Source organism: Heterocephalus glaber, unplaced genomic scaffold (assembly GCF_053883595.1).
Source record: "Heterocephalus glaber isolate CG9 unplaced genomic scaffold, H.glaber_assembly_v1.0 deba00001687, whole genome shotgun sequence".
NCBI lineage: Eukaryota > Metazoa > Chordata > Mammalia > Rodentia > Bathyergidae > Heterocephalus > Heterocephalus glaber.
In genome coordinates, this window is record NW_028258412.1 from 9,971,729 (window position 1) to 9,990,543 (window position 18,815).

Below are 18,815 nucleotides of genomic sequence, written 5' to 3' on the forward strand. Positions count from 1 at the left end.
GCTTCCTGGTTCCACACTACAGAGGCACAGGGAGACATAAAGGCCATTGTCCTGAGTTGCAGAAGTGAACAACAGAGAGAGGGCCTCTCTTAGGCTCCCTTATGAAAACTGAAGCCCACTGGAAAAGTGAAGAGAATCTCTGCAATAAAGGCACACCAGACCACCGTACTTGGTAAGTTGGAGGGATCATCACCTCCCATTTGAACCTGCACTATCTTCAGGGGAAAGGCAGCTGGAACCTGTAATAGAACCTTGCAGAGTTCAACCTTGCAGGAGGACAGGGAGCTCAATTTGGGACTTGCAGCCAGAAATCTGCCTGAATCTCACGGGTCTGTGACTGGCTTACTGAGACTCATTGACTTATAACTGACAGTACCAAAAACAAAAATGAGAAGACATTTAAGCAAGTCACAAACTCAGACTTCCACCCCACAAAAGGCAATTTCTGGGGAAAGCGAGGTGGAAAAATCTGATAATCAACCACCTGAACACCCTGAAGTGATAGCACAGGAAGTAACAAAACAGATAAATTAGGCTTTAGAAAAATTCAAAGCAGAAATAATCTCCCAGATAACTACAGAGATGGTGAGCAGAGTGAAAGACATAATTAGAAGCTCTAGAACAGAAACAGATTAAAAAAAAATAGATGCGCTCAGAAACACGCTGGAAGCCATGAATGCCCAGCATAAGAAAGAAATGGAAACCATGATCGCCCAACATAAGAAAGAAATGGAATCCATGAAACAAATTCAAACAGATATTCAGGAGATTAAAAAGCACGCATTCCATTGAAAGCATGCATAGCAGATTAAGGGAATCTGAAGATAGAATATCAGATATAGAAGACAGGACTGTGGTTAAGGACCATGAAAATAGAGATCTCTTCAAAATAGTAAGGGACCATGAGAAATCAATCCAGCAGCTGCTAGATGATGCAAGGAAGAATAACTTAAGACTGATAGGAGTCCATGAAAAAACAGGAGAAAATACAATTGACATAAAAAACTGTTCACAGAAGTAATAGTAGAAAACTTCCCAGACAGAGGTAGAGAATTCGATATACAGATAAGTGTGGCATATAGAACTCCAACTAGCCATGATCAAAACAATCTATGCCTAGACACATAATAATCAAGGTCCCAGAAACCCAACAGAAGAACAAAATCCTACAGGCAGTTAGAGAAAAGAAACAAATCACCTATAAAAGGAAAGCCTGTCAGAATCACGGCAGATTTTTCAACACAAATCCTCAAATCAAGAAGAGTCTGGAATGAAGTATTTCAAGCCCTAAAAGAAAATAACTTCCAACCTAGACTGTTGTATCCTGCAAAATTCTTTCAAAATCAATGGGGAAATTAGATACTTTCACGACAAAGAACATCTGAGAAATTTCATGAACACCAAACCAGCATTCCAGACTGGTCTTGAACTTGTGGCAATCCTCCTGCCTCAGCCTTCTGAGTGCTGAGATTACAGGCATGCATGTGTCACCACGCTCAGCACATCAAGCATTTCTGTGTCACCCAAAAGTGTTGTAGGAGCTGTTTAATCCATCCAAGTAGCTATGACAAGACAACCATAAAGTGGGTGGCTTATGGTACTTTACAGAAATTTATTATTCAAAGTTGTGGAGTCTGAGAAGTCTGAGACCAAGGTGCAGGCAGGTTTGGTGTCTGGTGAAGGCCTGCTTCCTCCTAGATGCTAACTTCTAGTGGTGTCCACACATGGTGTAAAGGGCTAAGCAGCTCTCTGGGGTCTCTTATAGGACACTACAGTTATCCCTCATTATCTAGGAGAATTGATTCCAACACCTTCCATATATGCCAACACCTTTGGATGCAGCCAGGCATGGTGGCTCACAATTATAATCCTAGCACTTGGGAAGCTGAGGCAGAAGGACTGTGAGACCAAGGCCAGCCTGGGCTACATAGTAAGACTATTTCAAAAAAGAAAAGAAAGAAATCAAGAAAAAGGAAAGAAATCCATGGGTTCTCCAGTCCTTTATATAAAATGGCATAAGCCTGGCATAGTGGTGCAGGCCTGTAATCCCAGTACTTAGGAGGCTGAGGCAGGAGGATCACTGTGAGTTCAGGGTCAGCCTGGGCTACATAGTGAGTTCAAGTCCATCTTGAGCCACATAGAGAGACCTTGTCTCAAAAAACCAGAAAATAAAAACAAAATAAAATGATACGGTATTTGCATTTAACCTAAAACCATCCTCCTACATACTTCAAATCATCCCTAGATTACTTATAATCCCTAATACAATGTAATGCAGTGTAAATTGTCATTATGCTGTATTGTTCAGGAAATCACGACAAGAAAAAAGTCTGTACATGTTCAATACATACACATTTTTTTCTGAAAAAAGTTTTTTCAGTGCTGGGGATCAAATCCAAGGCCTTGTGCATATGTGGTGGCAAATGTTCTACCACCGAGCTGCACCCCCAGCCTCCTTCTGAGTCGTTTAGATCTGCAGTCAGTTGAATCCAGACTTGGTTGAATCTGCAGATACAGAATGCTCAGGACACGGAGGGCTGACCTTGATCCCATACCGGAGGACTTCACCCTCATGACACAATCACCTCTAAAGACCCCATCTTGGCAACAGGGTTTCAATATGAATTTGGGGTGAGAGGACACCAGCATTGGCTGAAGGGGTGGACATCCATCCACATAATGGGGGTCAAGGAATGTCCTCCCCTGGAGATCAAACAAGCAGGAAAAGGGTGCTACATTAGTTTCTTGTGCTTGTTTACTCCTGGCTTAAAACAAGGGAAATTTATGGACAGGTCAGGAGCCCCAAATCAGTATCACGGGGCTGAACTCAAGGAGTAAGCAGGGTATTTATGCTCCCTCTGGGGGCGCTAGGGGAAAAACTGGCTTTGCTCCTATTGCCTGTTATGTTCCGTAGCCACATTTCTCCTCCTCTATTATCTTCCTTTGTGGCCACATGGGCTTTCTCCTGTGTTGTGTGTGTGTGTGTGTGTGTGTGTGTGTGTGTGTGTGTGTGTGTGTGTGTGTGTTTCCCCTCTGATAGAAGAGTCTGGGTGGAGAGGACAGAAAAGCTTGTCTGAATGCTTACAGGAGCTGGGAGTGGTTGTATATACCTGCATAATCCCAGTACTCTGAGAGGCTGAAGCAAGAGGTTCTCAGATTTGAGCCTCTGCTGGGTGATTTAGTTATTTAACAAGACCTTGTCTCAAAAAAAATAAATAAATAAAAGGCTGGGAATATAGCACAGTGTGAGACCCCTGGGTTCAATCCTGAGAAGAAAGAAAAAGGAAGGAAGGAAGGAAGGAAAAGAAAGAAGGAAAGAAAGAAAGAAAGAAAGAAGAAAGAAAGAAGAAAGAAAGAAAGAAAGAAAGAAAGAAAGAAAGAAAGAAAGAAAGAAAGAAAGAAAGAAAAAGCAAGCAAGCAGGCATAGTTGTACACACCTGTAATCCCAGCACTCCGAAGGCTGAGGCAGGAGAGTCACAAGTTCAAGAGGCAGCCTGAGCAACTTAGTGAGACCTTGATTCAAAGTAAAAAATAAAAAATGGCCTGGGGATATAGCTCAGTGTGAGGCCCTAGACTCAGCATCCAGCACGGCAAAAATAAAGCGGTATCAAGAGTGGCGTCAGGGCTGGGGATATAGCTCAGTGTCACCTGGCCTGCCTCGAAAGTGCAAGGTCCTGAGTTTGATCCTCAGTACGGGAAAAAAAGAAAGGAGTGGCGTCAGCCCGAGGTTGGACAGGCAGTCGCTGGACAGATGTCCTTGCAGAAGTATTTCTGTGTAAGGTTGTGGTGCTGGCAGAGTCCTTTGTTATCAGGCAGGCAGGCATGTAACCTCCCAGCTTTATTTACTTATTTATTGCTGGGGTTTGACACAAGTGACTTCAGTTTGACTCAGACAAGTTTCACACAGTTTAACAAAGTTTCATGTCCAACTCTCATCAGCTGAACAAAGTCCATTCCTGTGCTTTTTTTTTTTTTTAAAGACAAGGTCTTGCTATGTAGTTCAGGCTAGCAATCTTCCTGCCTCAGCTTCTCCAGAGCTGGGATTACAGGCATGAGCCACCATACCTGTCTCCCTGGGAATTTTTTATAGCCAGAGGAGGTGTGAAGGTAGGGGAGTACTGATTACCTTTAGGTTTGAAGTGCCTCCCTTAAGAGCTACCAGTGTCGCCCATCTGTCCCAAACCCCATGGGCCAAGGGAAACCAAGGGGAAGAAGGCTGCTGGGCATAAACTTTAGCTGTCTTGTAGTGGGTGCCTGGCTCTGTGCTCCCAGACTGGACTTGCTCCTGGGCTTGAGGCCTAGGTAGTCTGCCGAGAGCTGGCCTGGGAAGGCTTGGCTGGTTCCTCTCATCAATGGTTCCCAGTGGCCGCTGTGGAGCACTAGAACTGCCTGCCCCTGTGTGCCTGGAGTAGGGAAGGTGCCCCTCTTGTCCCCATCAGGAGGGCAACCCAGCTCCCTGGTGCCTTTTCTGGAGCCATGTTTTGTTTCCTTGTGTTTTTATTATTTGCAGTGCTAGAGCTCAAATCTCACACTTGCTGGGCAAGCACTTTCCCATTGAGCCACATCTCCAGCTTCCTGTCCCTTTCCTGACTCACCTTCAGGGTTGGGAGCACTCCTGGGACCCTGGGCCATCCCTGGATTGTTACCCATACAGAGGAAGCTAAGATTCCACTTGAGGGTGGTGGATTCCAACCTCATGTCAGCATCAGACCCACAGACCCAAACAGTACCCACCTATCTCCCACAAGCCCCTCTGACTCAACATGGCAAATCCGAAGTCAGCCTAAACTCTGGGCCCCTCTCCTCCCCCCTATAGTCAGAGGCCCCTCTCCCTTCCTGCTGCAAGGATCAGCCCCTGCTCCATCTCCTTATATCTATTGCCACTGCCATTGTGTTGGTTTTATCCTCACTGTGACAGTGATAAGCATCCCCCAAGGATTCCTGTGTTGACATTTAATCCCCATTTCCAGGCATGAAGAGGGTGGAGTCTTAAACTAACTATGATAGAGGTGTGGCCTTTGGGAATTGATTAGAAGTAGATGAATTCATGTAATCCCAGCATTTGGGAGGCTGAGGCAGGAATGTTACAGCGAAGTATTACAGTGAAGTGTTACAGCCAAGTGTTACAGATATCCAAGTCTCTGAAGGCAAAGAAGTCAAGTGGACTCAGAGAGTTGGAGGGAACCTTTATTATGCCAGTGGGCTCAGAGGAGTTCACACTCCAAAGTCTGAGCCCTGAACAGAAATGGAAGCAGCCTTATATTAGAGATCTAAGGGGTAGGAGGGTAGGCCCACATACTGGGTCAGCATGCTCATAGAAGTGGGAAGGTGGACTTAACAGAACATTGTTGAAACATCTGGTAGGAACATCATGCAGCACAGTTACATTGCTTGAACAGAACATCTTGATACATTGGGTAGGAATATCCTGCAGAGAGTTACATTGCTTCAATAGAACATTTTATGGCAAAAACATGGACAGTGGGACTTGTCAACTAACAAAGGCCTCCCTGGTTGTGCATTATTTCTTTATTAGGAGGATCAGTCTAAGTTTGAGGTAAGCCTGGGCTACACAGTGAATTCAAGGCCAGCCTGGAGGACATAGTGAGACCCTGTATCAAAAAAAAAAATAGAATTAGATAAATTTTTTTAAAGAATTAGATAAATTCATGAGGGTGGAGACTCCATTATGGAATACTTTATAAGAAGAGTTGGGTGAGGGACAGGGGATGTAGCTCTAATCTCTGTTTCTCAAGTGGCTAAGGGAATCCACCTGGATCTAGGGAACCCCACAAAGTGTTCCACCCTGATCTCCTGGGCTCAACAGGGTAAGGAAGCCCCCTGAGGGGGTCCACCCAGGTCTCTTAGTTTACTGTTTCTGTGGTTAAGGGAGTGGTGGGGGGCTTCATCTTGATGTCTTGGGAGTTTCTAAGCAAGCTCCTGCGTGGGCTCCATCCTTCTCTCAGAAGTGAGTGGACCAAAGGACCATGGGAGACATCCCAGCGACTTCACCACTGAAGTAAACTAGGAAATGCTGAAAGATGGGTATGGAATGGCACTCTTAAGTTAAAGTGGTGTGAAATTGCTTATGCTCAGGTTTTTGTGGTTCTTTATCTCTGTAAAAGCCCAAGAACCACGGCACCTTAAAGAGGTCTCCAAAGGAAAATCTTGATGTCTTTGCTGATCCTGCCCTCAGATGCCTGCCTGTCTCTCAGAGGCATAGAGGCCTTTCCCACTCGTTTACACCACAGCAAGAGCCCCAGAGAGATCCAATATTTTCAAATATGACTCAATTATTAAACATGGACTTTTCTAGGTTCGACAATCAGGATTTAGATGAGGATGAAAGGAGAAGGGCTGAGACAAAGACAGACCAAAATTGTGGCTGTTGCAATTGGCAATCTTCTAAGCACACCCAAGTTGTCTAAGGAAAAACCCAGGGCCAATCAAGGCCTGCAAGAAAACTGGACACTGAGCATATGCTGTATGTAGCCACTGCCAAGGCCCTGTTCTGTATGTCAGATGGCTGGTGTGCCTGACCACAGCACTGGAAGATTGTCCCCACTCCTAGACAGGGGCTATCAAGATGGTGAAGGCCAGCCTAAACCTTCACCCTCTGCCCTAATAAAGAGGACTGAAGAGGCCTGGGGTAACCTACAATGTCCCTGTTCATGGACATCTCCATCTCCCGTGAAAAACCCTGGGTGACCCTGGATGTCATAGGTAAGCAATTTCAATTCCTTTAGCTTCTGTTTTAACTTCCTTCTCTGGAAACTCCTTCTCTAGATCTATAGCCATAATTGGGGTTATAGGAAGCACTAACCAGCTCTTCTTTACTCCAGCTCTCACAGGTCACTTCAAAAACCCAATGTTCAACCACGAGTTTTTAGTTGTCTCAGTGTTCTACTCCATTCCTAGTAAGAGATTTACTAGCAAAATTGAGGGGAATTCACCAAATCTGGCAAAGACCAAAGCAGGACTATGGCAGGTCATTCTTCTTAGACACCCTTGAGGTTACCATAAAAACTTGCACTAGTTTTAATCTTGCTTTACTGATGCCTACAGATTCAGAGGCTAGCCGCTCTTGTGTCTTGCTGTGTCTGGCCTTGAACTCATGGGAATCCTCTTGCCTCAGCCTCCTGAGTGCTGGGATTACAGGTGTGCACCACCAAGCCTGGCTACCCCTTCTTAAAACAAAAAAGAAAGAAAGAAAGAAAGAAAGAAAGAAAGAAAGAAAGAAAGAAAGAAAGAAAGAAAGAAAGAAAGAAAGAAAGAAAGTGGACCTTGGAAAAGGCATCCCTGGCCCTGGCCAGAGGTAGTGTGAGGCTCTCCATGGCTCCGGAGGCCCTCAGAGGAACCCCACTTGTCTTCTTCACTGATTATCCTTCCTGGAAGACTTGTCCAGCCGCTGTCCACAGCCCACCTGGTCCACCAGCAATGCAGGTCATCGTGTTTTCCCAGCTTAGCTGGGGATCCTTGAAGTTGACTCTTTATACACCTTGTGACAGAAAATCAACACCAAAATGACTTCAAATAACACTGTTATTGTTTGGAATGCTGCTGCCAAGAAGCATGTTTGTCAGTAAATCTCCCAATAAACTGCATTCTGTGCAATCCTAGATCTGCCTGCCTCTTTCTTCAGTCACCTTGAGGAGTCTTCATACACTAGTATTACTGGGATCCGGGGTTCTAGAGTTTCCTTCTAGAGGTGGTTTCTAGATCTTGTCTTGACCAATTATTTGTTCAGGACACAGCTGAGGTGGGGGCACTGCACAAGGCTGGGAAGGACTTGGTTTCTGTTTTTGTTTTTGGTACCGGGGATTGAACTTGGATGAACTGGAGGCCTAGCACTTTGGGTATGGCTAGCCTCTCATTTAGTAAACTTTTATTATTTTTTAAATATACTTTTTAGGTTTTTTGGCAAGTCAGGCTCTTGTATCTGAGGAGTAGCTCAGACTCTGGGAGAGGAGGCTCCAGGATGAGGGCCATGGTGAGGGCCCCGCCTTTGGGTTGAGGGGCTGCCATAGCAGCCAATTTTGTTTTTCTGCCTATTTTGGGGTTTTACTTTTGGGGGGAGTGTATTTAATGTCTCAATCTATTAATGTCCTCTGTAGGTATAATAGCCACCTTTTCTGGGGCCTACATTATGTCTCTCTCTTTCTGTCTCTCTCTCTCTCTCTCTCTCTCTCTCTCTCTCTCTCTCTCTCTCTCTCTATATATATATATATATATATATATATATTTAGCAGTTAAAGTCCTTTTTAAAAAAATATACGGCCTCATATACATGTAATGTCATAAATGCACATCTGGAATCTCTATAGATGTTTGCATTTTTGTCTTCTAGGCTGAGGTTTTGGGGACAGAGGTTGGGTCTCTACCACAGAGTACAATGTCATCATTGCATATCTTGTCTGTTGGGCCCCTTCTAGCAACATATGGGTCTCTAAGAGGGCAGTCTGTGAGATCTCTCTGGCTCAAGAATATTTTGTCCATGATTTTTACATGGAGGGGGCTCCTGGCTCAACTGGGAGCAAAATAGCGAGATTAAGAATGTTTATAGTCCCTAAGTTTGTGTAGGGATTTTTGTATAGGAGACCTTAATATCAAGTTATTTGTGGGTTTGATAACCAATGGTGTTCTCTCTAGTTTATCAAGGTTATGACTGAATGTAGCACTCAGATAGTCAGTTGCTGTCCCAGAGTCAGATTGTCAGAGGGGAGTGGCAGCAAGTGCTTTAAAGCATAGAGGCCACCCCAAGATCATAGAGTCTATTTATTTTGACAAGTACACCACCAGATGGTGCCAGGATCCTATGACCCCACAAAATGTGTCAGGACCCCTATAGCCATTTTGTTTTGTTTGTGGATGTACAGGAAGAAAGGCTTGATTATGTTTGGCAGCTCACGGCTGGAGATTGGGTTAAGGGTTTTTTTTATTTGTTTGAATGACTTCTCTTATTTAACTTTCTAGAAGAGGGGCTCCCCCAACCCTTGGTAGCTTTATAGAAGGACTTAGTCATGAGTGAGAAGTTAGGGATCAAGATGTGGCAGAAACCTGTTGCTCCCAGGTAACTGGTATCTGGTAGTCAGGGTTGGAAGGCACAGACAGCTTGTTTCTGTTTAGTGCCCAGTTGACTTTTTAAAAATTATTGATGTTACTATAAAACCCAGATACCTGACCTTTTGTTGGCAAATTTGCACTTTTTAAGATGCCTTATATTTTTCCTTCTAGAGCAGGTGAAGATTTCTGGTCCAACTGTATTAGAATTATAATTGTTATAATTTTAAAAGTTGTAATTGTAATTACAACTGTATTGTAATAAAACAGTTACTTCCTGGCACGAGAAAGGCCTTGAAATTGGTGGCCAGTATTTTCCCAAAGATCATAGGCAAGTTTTTAAACCCCTGGGGAAGACTAGTCTGAGTGAGCTGTTTTTTTATGTCAGCAACCAGGTCCTCCCATTGAAATGTAAAAATGGGTCCACTGATTGGTGCCAAGCAGAGATAGAAAAAGGTGTCTTTTAAGTCCAGGCAAGTGAACCAGGCAGCACTAGCTAAGATGAGTCCCATTAGTATATATGGGTTTGGTACCACTGGCTGTATGGTTTCAGTAGCCTGATTTATAGCATGCAAGTCTTGTACTGGCCTATATTTATTAGTCCCTGGTTTACATACCAGCAAAAACCAGAGGGCCGGGGATTTAGCTCAGAGGCACCACAGCTGCCTCACAAGCGCCAGGTCCTGAGTTCTATCCCTGGTACCAAAAAAGAAAAAAGAAAAAAAAAAAAAGAAGAAGACTGGCATTTGACCCAGATTCTATTTTTTATAAATCTCTTTTAAGTGTCTCTGGATGTCTTATATAGCTTCCCAGAGGAGGGGTATTGGTGAATTTATACAGGAGTTGCCCCCTTAGTTCTATTATCTCCAGAGCTTGACTTATAGCTAGTCCAAGTGGGCTGTTCTTAACCCATACTCTGGGAATTGTCTGTGTCAACCCATACAGTTTATTTGTTCCCTGCTGGGGTGGCTTATCAGAGTACAGTCTTATTCTTCAGCCTGTGGGATGGTGAGGGTTGACATCATAGCCTCTGGGTGGGTTAGATTTAAAGTGGGTTGGGTTTTTTGTTGTTTTTTTGGTGCTCCAAAGGCAATTTGGTCTTATAACTTATGAAGCAAATCTCTTCCCAGCAAGGGAACTGGGCAATTTGGAAGGTATAGGAACTCATGTGGGATCTTTTTTTCCTTATAACACACCTCTTAGGCCAGGAAAATGGCCTCCCTTGGGAACTGTAGTGGCCCCCACAGTAGTCACATGGTTTTTGGACAACAGTCTAATGGGCTGTGTCACCACAGAATGTTTAGCTCTACTATCTACCGTAAAGTGTATCAATTGGCTCCCCACAGTTGTCACGACTATAAGCACCTGAGGACTCAAAGAGATGGAGCCCGGTCTGGCCTAGTCCTCATAACCCTTGGCTCCTGTGAGCCCAATTAGATCAGCACCTTGCTCCTTGTGATTGTGGCCTTTTGTAGAGGGGTCTCCTGTCTTGTACTTTTTCTCATCTTTTTAATTTTTTTCTGGACATTTATTCTTTTAATGTCTGAATTTTTACATAGTGTATATGATTTTAAGCTAGTTTTTGACAGTTCCTGGGTTTTGTCTAGCCTGATCTTTGACTTATTTTTTTCATCTTTGTCCCTTTAGGTCTTCTGTCTTTTTTCCAGAGAGTGTTGCTGCCAGCAGGTTTGTCCTTTTTTTTCCTTTTTTCTTTTTCAAGTCTCTGGTCAGCCTGTCATTTTGTCTCTTGATTATGATTAACATACACCTTGGTGGCCATTTTTTGGGGGTGGCCATTTTTATGAGGTGAGTAGCATTTATGCAAGCAAAACCCTCTAGCTTTTGGAACTTTTGCCTGATGTCACCATGTGCCTGTCCCTCAAAAGCAGGAGGATCGGTGTGAGTTCAAGGCCAGTCTGAACTACATAGTGAAACCCTGTCTCAAAAAAAAATAAAAAAGCCAGGTGTGATGGCACACATTTGTGATCCCAGCACTCAGGAGGCAGAGGTAGGAGGATCACTGTGAGTTTGAGGCCAGCCTGGACTACATAGTGAGCTCAGGGCTAGCCTGAACTGCATTGTGAGACCTTGTCTCAAACAAATAAATAAAAAAAATAAAAATGCCAGTGTGATGGCACACACCTGTGATCCCAGCATTCAGGAGGCTGAGGTAGGAGGATCACCAGGAGTTCAAGGCCAGCCTGGGCCACATAGTGAGTTCAAGGCCAGCCTGATCTATGTAGCAAGACTCTGTCTGAAAAAACCCAAAAAACCAAACAAAATAAAGAATTAGAAGTTATGCTCTCTTGTTACCTTTGCTGCCTTGTGTGTGCCATGTTGTTTCTGCTCTGCCATGCCTGTTTGTCGTCCCTGCCTTGGAGTTGGCTGATTATGGACTGAAACCTCTATGAACCGTAAGCCAAATAAGCCCCTTTCCCTTTAACTTTGGTGTCTGATATTTTATCTCAGCAATGAGAGAAAAGTAACTAACAAAGAAATTTGATACCAGAGAAGTGGGGTCATTGCTGTGACATTACCTGGCCAAGTGGCTCAAAAACCTTTGGAACTGGCTTGCGTGAAGGGGAAGAGTTAGGAAAGATCCAGAGATGTTGGCTACAGAAGCACCTCTGGAATGCCTTAGACTGTTTTGTATGGAAGATTCTGGTCAGAGCTCAGAAGACCAGAAAGCTGGTGGAAAAGAGGTTCAGGAGGTTTCTGCTGGGAAGAAGGAGTGCATTGGCTGCTGGACTCCAGAAGATGTTTGTTATGACTTGACAGAAAGTTTGTCTGAATTTTGTTCCTGTTCAGTGACCTTGCTGGAAGATTCAGAGCTACCAGCTAAAAAGAGTAGGGTTTGAACGCCTCAGGCTGTTCTGTATGGGAGAGTCTTTTTTTTTGTAAAGGAGATTCTAGTCAGAGATCAGAAGACCAGAAAGCTTATAAAGATCAGGCCAGGAAGGTTTCTGGTAGGAAGAAGGACTGCATTGGCTATTGAACTCCAGATGATGTGTGTTATGGCTTGGCAGAAAGTTTGTCTGCATTTTGTTCATGTCCAGAGATTTTGCCTGAGCCTGTGTGGTAGACTAATTAATCTTTCAGAAGAAATTTCAAGGCAGTCGAATATTGAGGCAGTGGCATGGGTACTGTTGGGGCTTTTAGTCAGATCTATGTGAAGAATCAAGAGCAAGGAGCCCAGCAAAATGACTTAAAACATTTTGAGTTGGGCCAGAAAGGAAGCCCCAGTAAATCTGTGGACTGCAAAGATAGAGCAGAACAAATCTTGATTACTGAGAAGGAACAGGAAAATAAAAAAGATGGTTTGAAAGCATGACAGGAAGCAGCCTCACACTCTGCAGCCTCAGAATTATAAAGGTGAAGGAATTTGCTTTGAGAAAAAAGCCCCAGAGAACCAGGTTCCAAAATGGCGACTGCCACACCATGTTCCAGAATGGCAGCAGCCTAGGGAAGTTGTTCCAAAATGGCAACCTAGGGAAGCTGTTCCAAAATGGCGGGAGTCTAGAGAATTTGTTCCTCAGGATTGGGTTCAGAGTGCTCAAAGATCCAGGCACTCGACCCCTACAGCCAAGAGAGAGGGAAGACTGGCTACTACTGCTCCAGCTGGCAGCAGACCTCGGCATCATCCACATGGTGCTGAGTTTAGGCGCATGCAAAATTCAAGAGTTGTAGAGTCAGGAAGGCTACCACCCAGATTTCAGAAGAAGGCCTGGGAGACCAGGCAGGGTGCCCCTGAGAGGGCAGTGTGTGAAGCTGAGTGTGAAGCCGAAGGTGCACTGGAGACCCAGAAGTTTGGAGAAGCCAGGAGCATGGATTGTCTGAGGAAAGCTGCAAGTAGGGAGCAGAGCTGGCCCAAGAGAGAAGCCATAGGAGCTATAACCACCAAAAGTGCCATAGGGGCGGAGCCACCAAAACCCTCTGGAGTTCACAAGTTGCCACAGATTGCTGGGGATGCTGGAAATGGAACTGTGGGATTTAATGTTTCTCCTACTGGATTTTGGACTTATGTTGGTCCCTTTCCTTTGTAACCTCCTATTTGTACCTTTTGGAATGGTAATGTCCATCTTGTGCTATTGAATGTTGGAAGTGTTTGGCTTTCTTTTCATTTGCACGGGGGCCTGCAGTTAAGAGTTTGCCTTAGCCGGGGATTTAGCTCAGTGGTTCTAGTGCCTGCTTCGCAAGCACAAGGTCCCGAGTTCGATCCCTGGTACAAAAAACAAAAAATAGTTTGCCTTAAATCTCAGAGGAGACTTGGGACTTGGACTTTTCAGCAGTGCTGAAACTGTTAGGACTTTGGCACCTCTTGGAGATGGGCTAAAGGCCTTTTGTGTAAAGGAATGTACATGAGTCTTTGGGGGGCCAGGGGCAGAATGTTATGGTTTGGGTCTAGATGTCCCCCCAAACCCTCATGTGGTCATAGGCTTAGAGTGTATAAAGCTGGAATTGATTCATGATGCAATGGTGAGCTCAAGGGCAGTAGGATTAAGGGCATGAGTGCTACTGCCCTAAGTAGCCTGAGTAAGATAAAAGGAGCAGGGAGATGCTGACAACTCTCTTGTTATCTTTGCTGCCTTGTGTGTGCCATGTTGTTTCTGCTCTGCCATGCCTGTTTGTTGCCCCTGCCTTGGAGTTGGCTGATTATGGTCTGAAACTTCTATAAACTGTAAGCCAAGTAAACCCTCCCCCTCAAGTTACAATTTGCTAGGTGTAGTGGTGCACACCTATAATCCCAGCACTGGGGAGGCTGAGGCAAAATGTCCCCTCTAAAATGGTATGGCCCTTTAAGGTAAATAAGAACCTGGGAAAGCCTGAAGGAGCCAGGACAGTGTACAATTTATCACAAAGCCTGATAAGAAAAAGGAACCAATAAAAATGGGAGAGGTGGGCGTGGCAGCACAGGCCTGTAATCCCAGAACTCTGGGATCTGAGGCAGGAGGCCACAGATTCCAGCCCAGCCTGGGAAACTTAGCAATTTAGTGAGACCCTGTCACAAAATAAAAAATAGAAAAGGCCTGGGGATGTAGCTCTTAGGATGGCTTCTCCCACTCCTTGTGATGAGGAATGGTGCCAATGTTGCCCCAGAGTGAGGGCCAGTGGGGTGCCTAGAGGCCTCACATGGAATTCACTGTTTATTGGTCCTCCAAGAACAAGGAAAAGACCATCACTCAGATAGATACTGGGACTGAATGTACATTGATTGATGGGGATCCTCCATGTTTTCTGGAGCCCTGGGCAGTAATTGATGGGTATAGGAGTGAGAACATCAAAGTACAAGTTTTGTTACATCTAGGAATTGGGAGAGTGTCTCCTGGTCCATATTTGGTACTAATCTCCCTGGTCCCTGAGTACATTCTAGAGAAGGATATTGTATTAGGAAAGAATTACAAACCTCTGCATAAGGAATTTCTACTCAAAGTTCAAACAAAATGGGACCCTGATAGCCTTCCCATCTAGGCAGGTAGTAAATACCAGGTGTACAAGCTACTGGGTGTATGTACTGAGTTTGGAAAGACCGTGAAAAAATGAAAGTAGATTGGGATTTTTACAACTTGCTCAAGGCTCCCTCTGCATGGCTGGTAAAAGAGCAAAATGACTTCGGATTACAAGAAGTTGGATGAGATACTTCTTGTCTATGCTACTGGAAAAAAGCAGACACCTCTCTTGCCTCCAGGCATGCTGTGCTGGTTTTAGCTAATGACTTTTTCAGCATTGCTTTGAAACTTGATTCACCTCGACTTGAGGGTGGGGTGGAGATTCTGCCTCCATGGTATGGATGGTGTGCTGACTGGTGAAGGCTATACCTTGCTGCAGGACAGCAGAGGGATGACTGCTCTCATGTGCACACGAGGGGAGGGGCTTCCAATCCCATCTAAAGCCCTGGACTATCTGTAAAGTTCTGAGGGTGGGTCCTATTTGATTCCAGACATGTGTAAGATCAAGTGCAAATTTCCCCATCCTTCACATGGCAGAGGATATATAGGCTTTTGTAGAGCTTGTGGATTATTGACAAGCTTTCATTCCTCATCTAGCTCAATCCTGATACCTACTATATCAGTTGGTTAAGAAGGGAGCCACTGAGGAGGGTGTGGTAGTCCATGCTTGTACTCTCAGCTACTTGGGAGGCTGAGGCTGAGGCTGAGGATGGCAAGTTTGAGGCCAGCCTAGCATACACGGTGAGTTTGGGTTTTGCACCTAGTCCACATAGTGAGACAATGAATTTTTTAAAATACTAAAAAAAAAAAAGTGTGTGTGTGTGTGCATGTATGTGTATACTGGGGATTAAATCCAGGACCTTTGTGCTAAGCTACATCTTTGGCCCTTTTTAAAACTTTTATATTTAAGACAGGGGCTCACTAAGTCACTCAATAGCCCAGGCTAGGCTTGAACCTGTGGCCCTCCTGCTTCAGCCTCTCAGAGTGCTGTGATTATAAGTATGCGCCACAGCATCTCACAAAAAATGTTTTTTTTTAATGTGGAAAAATATCTTAAAAGACCAATGAGGAAGGGGATATAAAAAGAATTGACATACATGTACCAACTCTCCATGATGAATGTGATCATTATGTACTGCCAACATATTCTAAAAAAAAATTTTTTTTTTTTGGTACCAGGATTGAACTCAGGTCCTTGCGCTTGCAAGGCAGGTGGCGGAACCCCTGAGCTAAATCCCCGGCCCCATAAAAAAAATTTTAAGGGCCCATGAAAAACTCAGGAAAAAATTACATGTGCAAGGTGCATATGGCACACTTTCTGAACCAGCACCTGGTCTTCCCACTCCAGGAGTTTCTCTCTATGAAGAAGATGTACTGATAAGGAAATAATGCATAACAGGGCAGGCCTTTGTCTGCTCCCAAGCCTAAGGTTTCAAGAATGTTCTGTTAATTCTCCCCATCCGCCTCAATGAGCATGCTTGCCAGGCAGGTGGGCCCACCACTCCACCCCATAGATCTCTGTATAAGATTGCTTCCATTTCTGTTTGGGGCTCAGACTTCGGAGTGTGAACTCCTCTGGGCCCACTGGCATAATAAAAGCTTCCTTCCATCTCTCTGAGTGCCGCTCAACTTCTTCACCACCAGCGGCCTTTGGATAACCATAACACGTGGCTGTAACACTTGGCTGTTATACAGAGCCGTAACACTTGGCTGTAATACTAAACTGTCACACTTTGGTGTGAAAGTAAAATGAGAAGAAATTATTACAAAGGAAGCTGGACCTTCTTAGTGATACCAACATGGCTGACTTTGCTGTGGATATGTACAAAAACCTTTATTCTGATGACATTCCTCATACCTTGAGAGAAAAAAAGAACCGCAGTTGTACAACTGGCACAACTTTAGGCAGAAACAGAACCAATTGTGAAGATGTTTGAGGATCCAGAAATTATGAAGCAAATGCAGTCAACCAGGGATGGTCAGATGTTATTTGATTACCTGGCAGTTACATACGGGTTTCAGTAGGAATATTTAGATACAGCTTACAATTGTGCAAAATTCCAGTACAAGTGTGGAAATGGCTCAGGAGCAGCTGAATATTTTTAGAGGGTTGATTCCAGCAACCGACAGAATGCTTTCACTTTTCTGGGGAAAACTGGCCTCTGACATTTTCATGCATAATGGGATGCAACCATAAAAGACCTTACCTGCTTCAGAGACTTGAGGTAACAATCCTGTGAGTTTTCCATGCCATCTCAGCAGCAAACGTGGCTCATCCGTTGGTCTCTGTTTGTTTTCTTCAGCCACTCCAAAGGTTGAGATAATATTAGTGATCTCTTCTTTTAACAGTCACAGTACCTTAGTGCAATTCAGATGATTTCTTCACATATTCTCCACTATTTGACCACAGCAGTCATAACAAATAAAATATTCAAAAACACTGGCAGGTGCTAAAAGATCTAGTAAAAGTTATTAATAGGAGTTTTACACATACAAGGACCCAATTACAGAATTTGTTTAATGCTTATACTTTGGCTTTAGTAGAGCTCAGAAAACACTGAGGGAAAGTAAGTCAGGTCTAATGAAAATACCCATCTCTTCATATTTGAGACTTTTTGTCATATTCACCTATGTACCAGCATTAATATGTTAGCAGATAAACTGAACATGACTCCAGAAGAAGCTGAAAGGTGGATTGTGAATTTGATTAGAAATGCAAGACTGGATGCCAGCCAGGTGTGGTGGTGCACACCTGTAATCCCGGCACTTGGGAGGCTGAGACAGGAGGATTGCCAAGAGTTAGAGGCCCCTAGTGAGTTCAAGGCCAGCCTGAACTACATAGTGAGATCTTGTCTCAAAAAGAAAAAAAGACTGGATGCCAAGATTGATTTTAAATTTGGTCATGTGATTATAGGTTACAATGCAGTCTTGCCCTATTAGTGAGCAATTGAAAAGACCAAAAGCCTTTCTTTTATTTGATTTTTGTTTTTGTTTTTTTTGACTCTTTCTTTTAGAAGCCAGATATTAAGGTCGAGGATGTAGCTCAGTGGTACCATGCCTGCCTAGCAAGCACAAGGTCCTGAGTTCAATCCCTGGTACTGGGGAAAAATATAGAAGCCAGATATTGGCCATGAATATTAAAAAGAAGCTTAAAGTGGGGTGTGGTAACACACACCTATAATCCTACTATTCAAGAGGCTGAAGCAGGAAGATTGCCATGAGTTTGAGGCCAGCGTGGGCTACATAGTGAATTCAAGGCCAACCTGGACTGCACAGGAAGATCTTGTCCAAAAATAAATAAATAAATAAATAAATAAATATAAAAAGAAGCTTAATCAGAATAGTAGGTCAGATTCTGGCTTCTATTGAGAAACTGTAAAGAAAAAATAGAAAAAGTATAAAATAAAGGGTAATATGTATTTTAGAAGCAATTAGCATTCAGTGTAAAGTTTAGAGAATTTGAATAAAATTGAACCTGGTTTATTTTTTATTTTTTTGGCACCAGGGATCGAACTCAGGATCTTGGATTTGCAAGGCAGGCATGGCAACACTGAGCTAAATTCCCAGCCCCCTGGTTTATTTTTTAAAAAATTACTTGTGCAAGGCTCTGGATTTGATGCCCAGGACCACAAAAAGAAAAAAAAAATTGTCAGGGGATTTAGCTCAGTGGTTCTCCCACCTGCCTCTCAAGCAAAAGTTCCCGAGTTCAATCCCTGGTACCAAAAAGAAAAAAAATCAATACATAATAGGATGTGGAGTTCATTTCTTTAATGTTTAAATAGTTAGCTATTACTATCAAAGACCAAATCCATTAGGAAGATTCCAAAGAAATGACTTTTCTTTTGACCATTAGAGATCCATGCAGGGCTCTGATTCATTTGTCCACAGTTCTCAATTTCAATAGCTGTTTCAACATGTGAAAAGTTACTCGACCTTATAAATAAGCAATGCCAATGAAAACAAAGAGATCCCACAGGGACAAAGTAAATAACTTCAGGACCAAAAGGCTTCCTCCATGAATTCTTGCAAACATTGATGGAAGAAAATATCTGTCTTACACAAGCTCTTCCACGGAACAGAAAGGAAAACACGTTGCCCAGCCTCTTCAACAAGGGTAGGATGATCTTGAGAAAAAAAAAACCCTGATAAATTTCATCCCAGCATTCAGGAGGTTGAGGCAGGAGGACCAAAAGGTTAAGTCCTGACCAGGCAATTTCCCATGACCCTGTCTCAAAAGAAGGGTTGGAGATGTAGCTCAGCATTAAGGTCCTGGGCTAAAAATTCAGTGTCACACAAATGATGAGATAA

The 18,815-nt window shown here is 43.7% G+C and overlaps 1 pseudogene; it reads left to right on the plus strand.

The window, feature by feature from the left end:
• The first annotated feature begins 15,813 nt into the window (after window positions 1-15,813).
• Window positions 15,814-17,876, plus strand: LOC101713784 (eukaryotic translation initiation factor 3 subunit E-like; annotated as a pseudogene).
• Window positions 17,877-18,815: the final 939 nt, after the last annotated feature.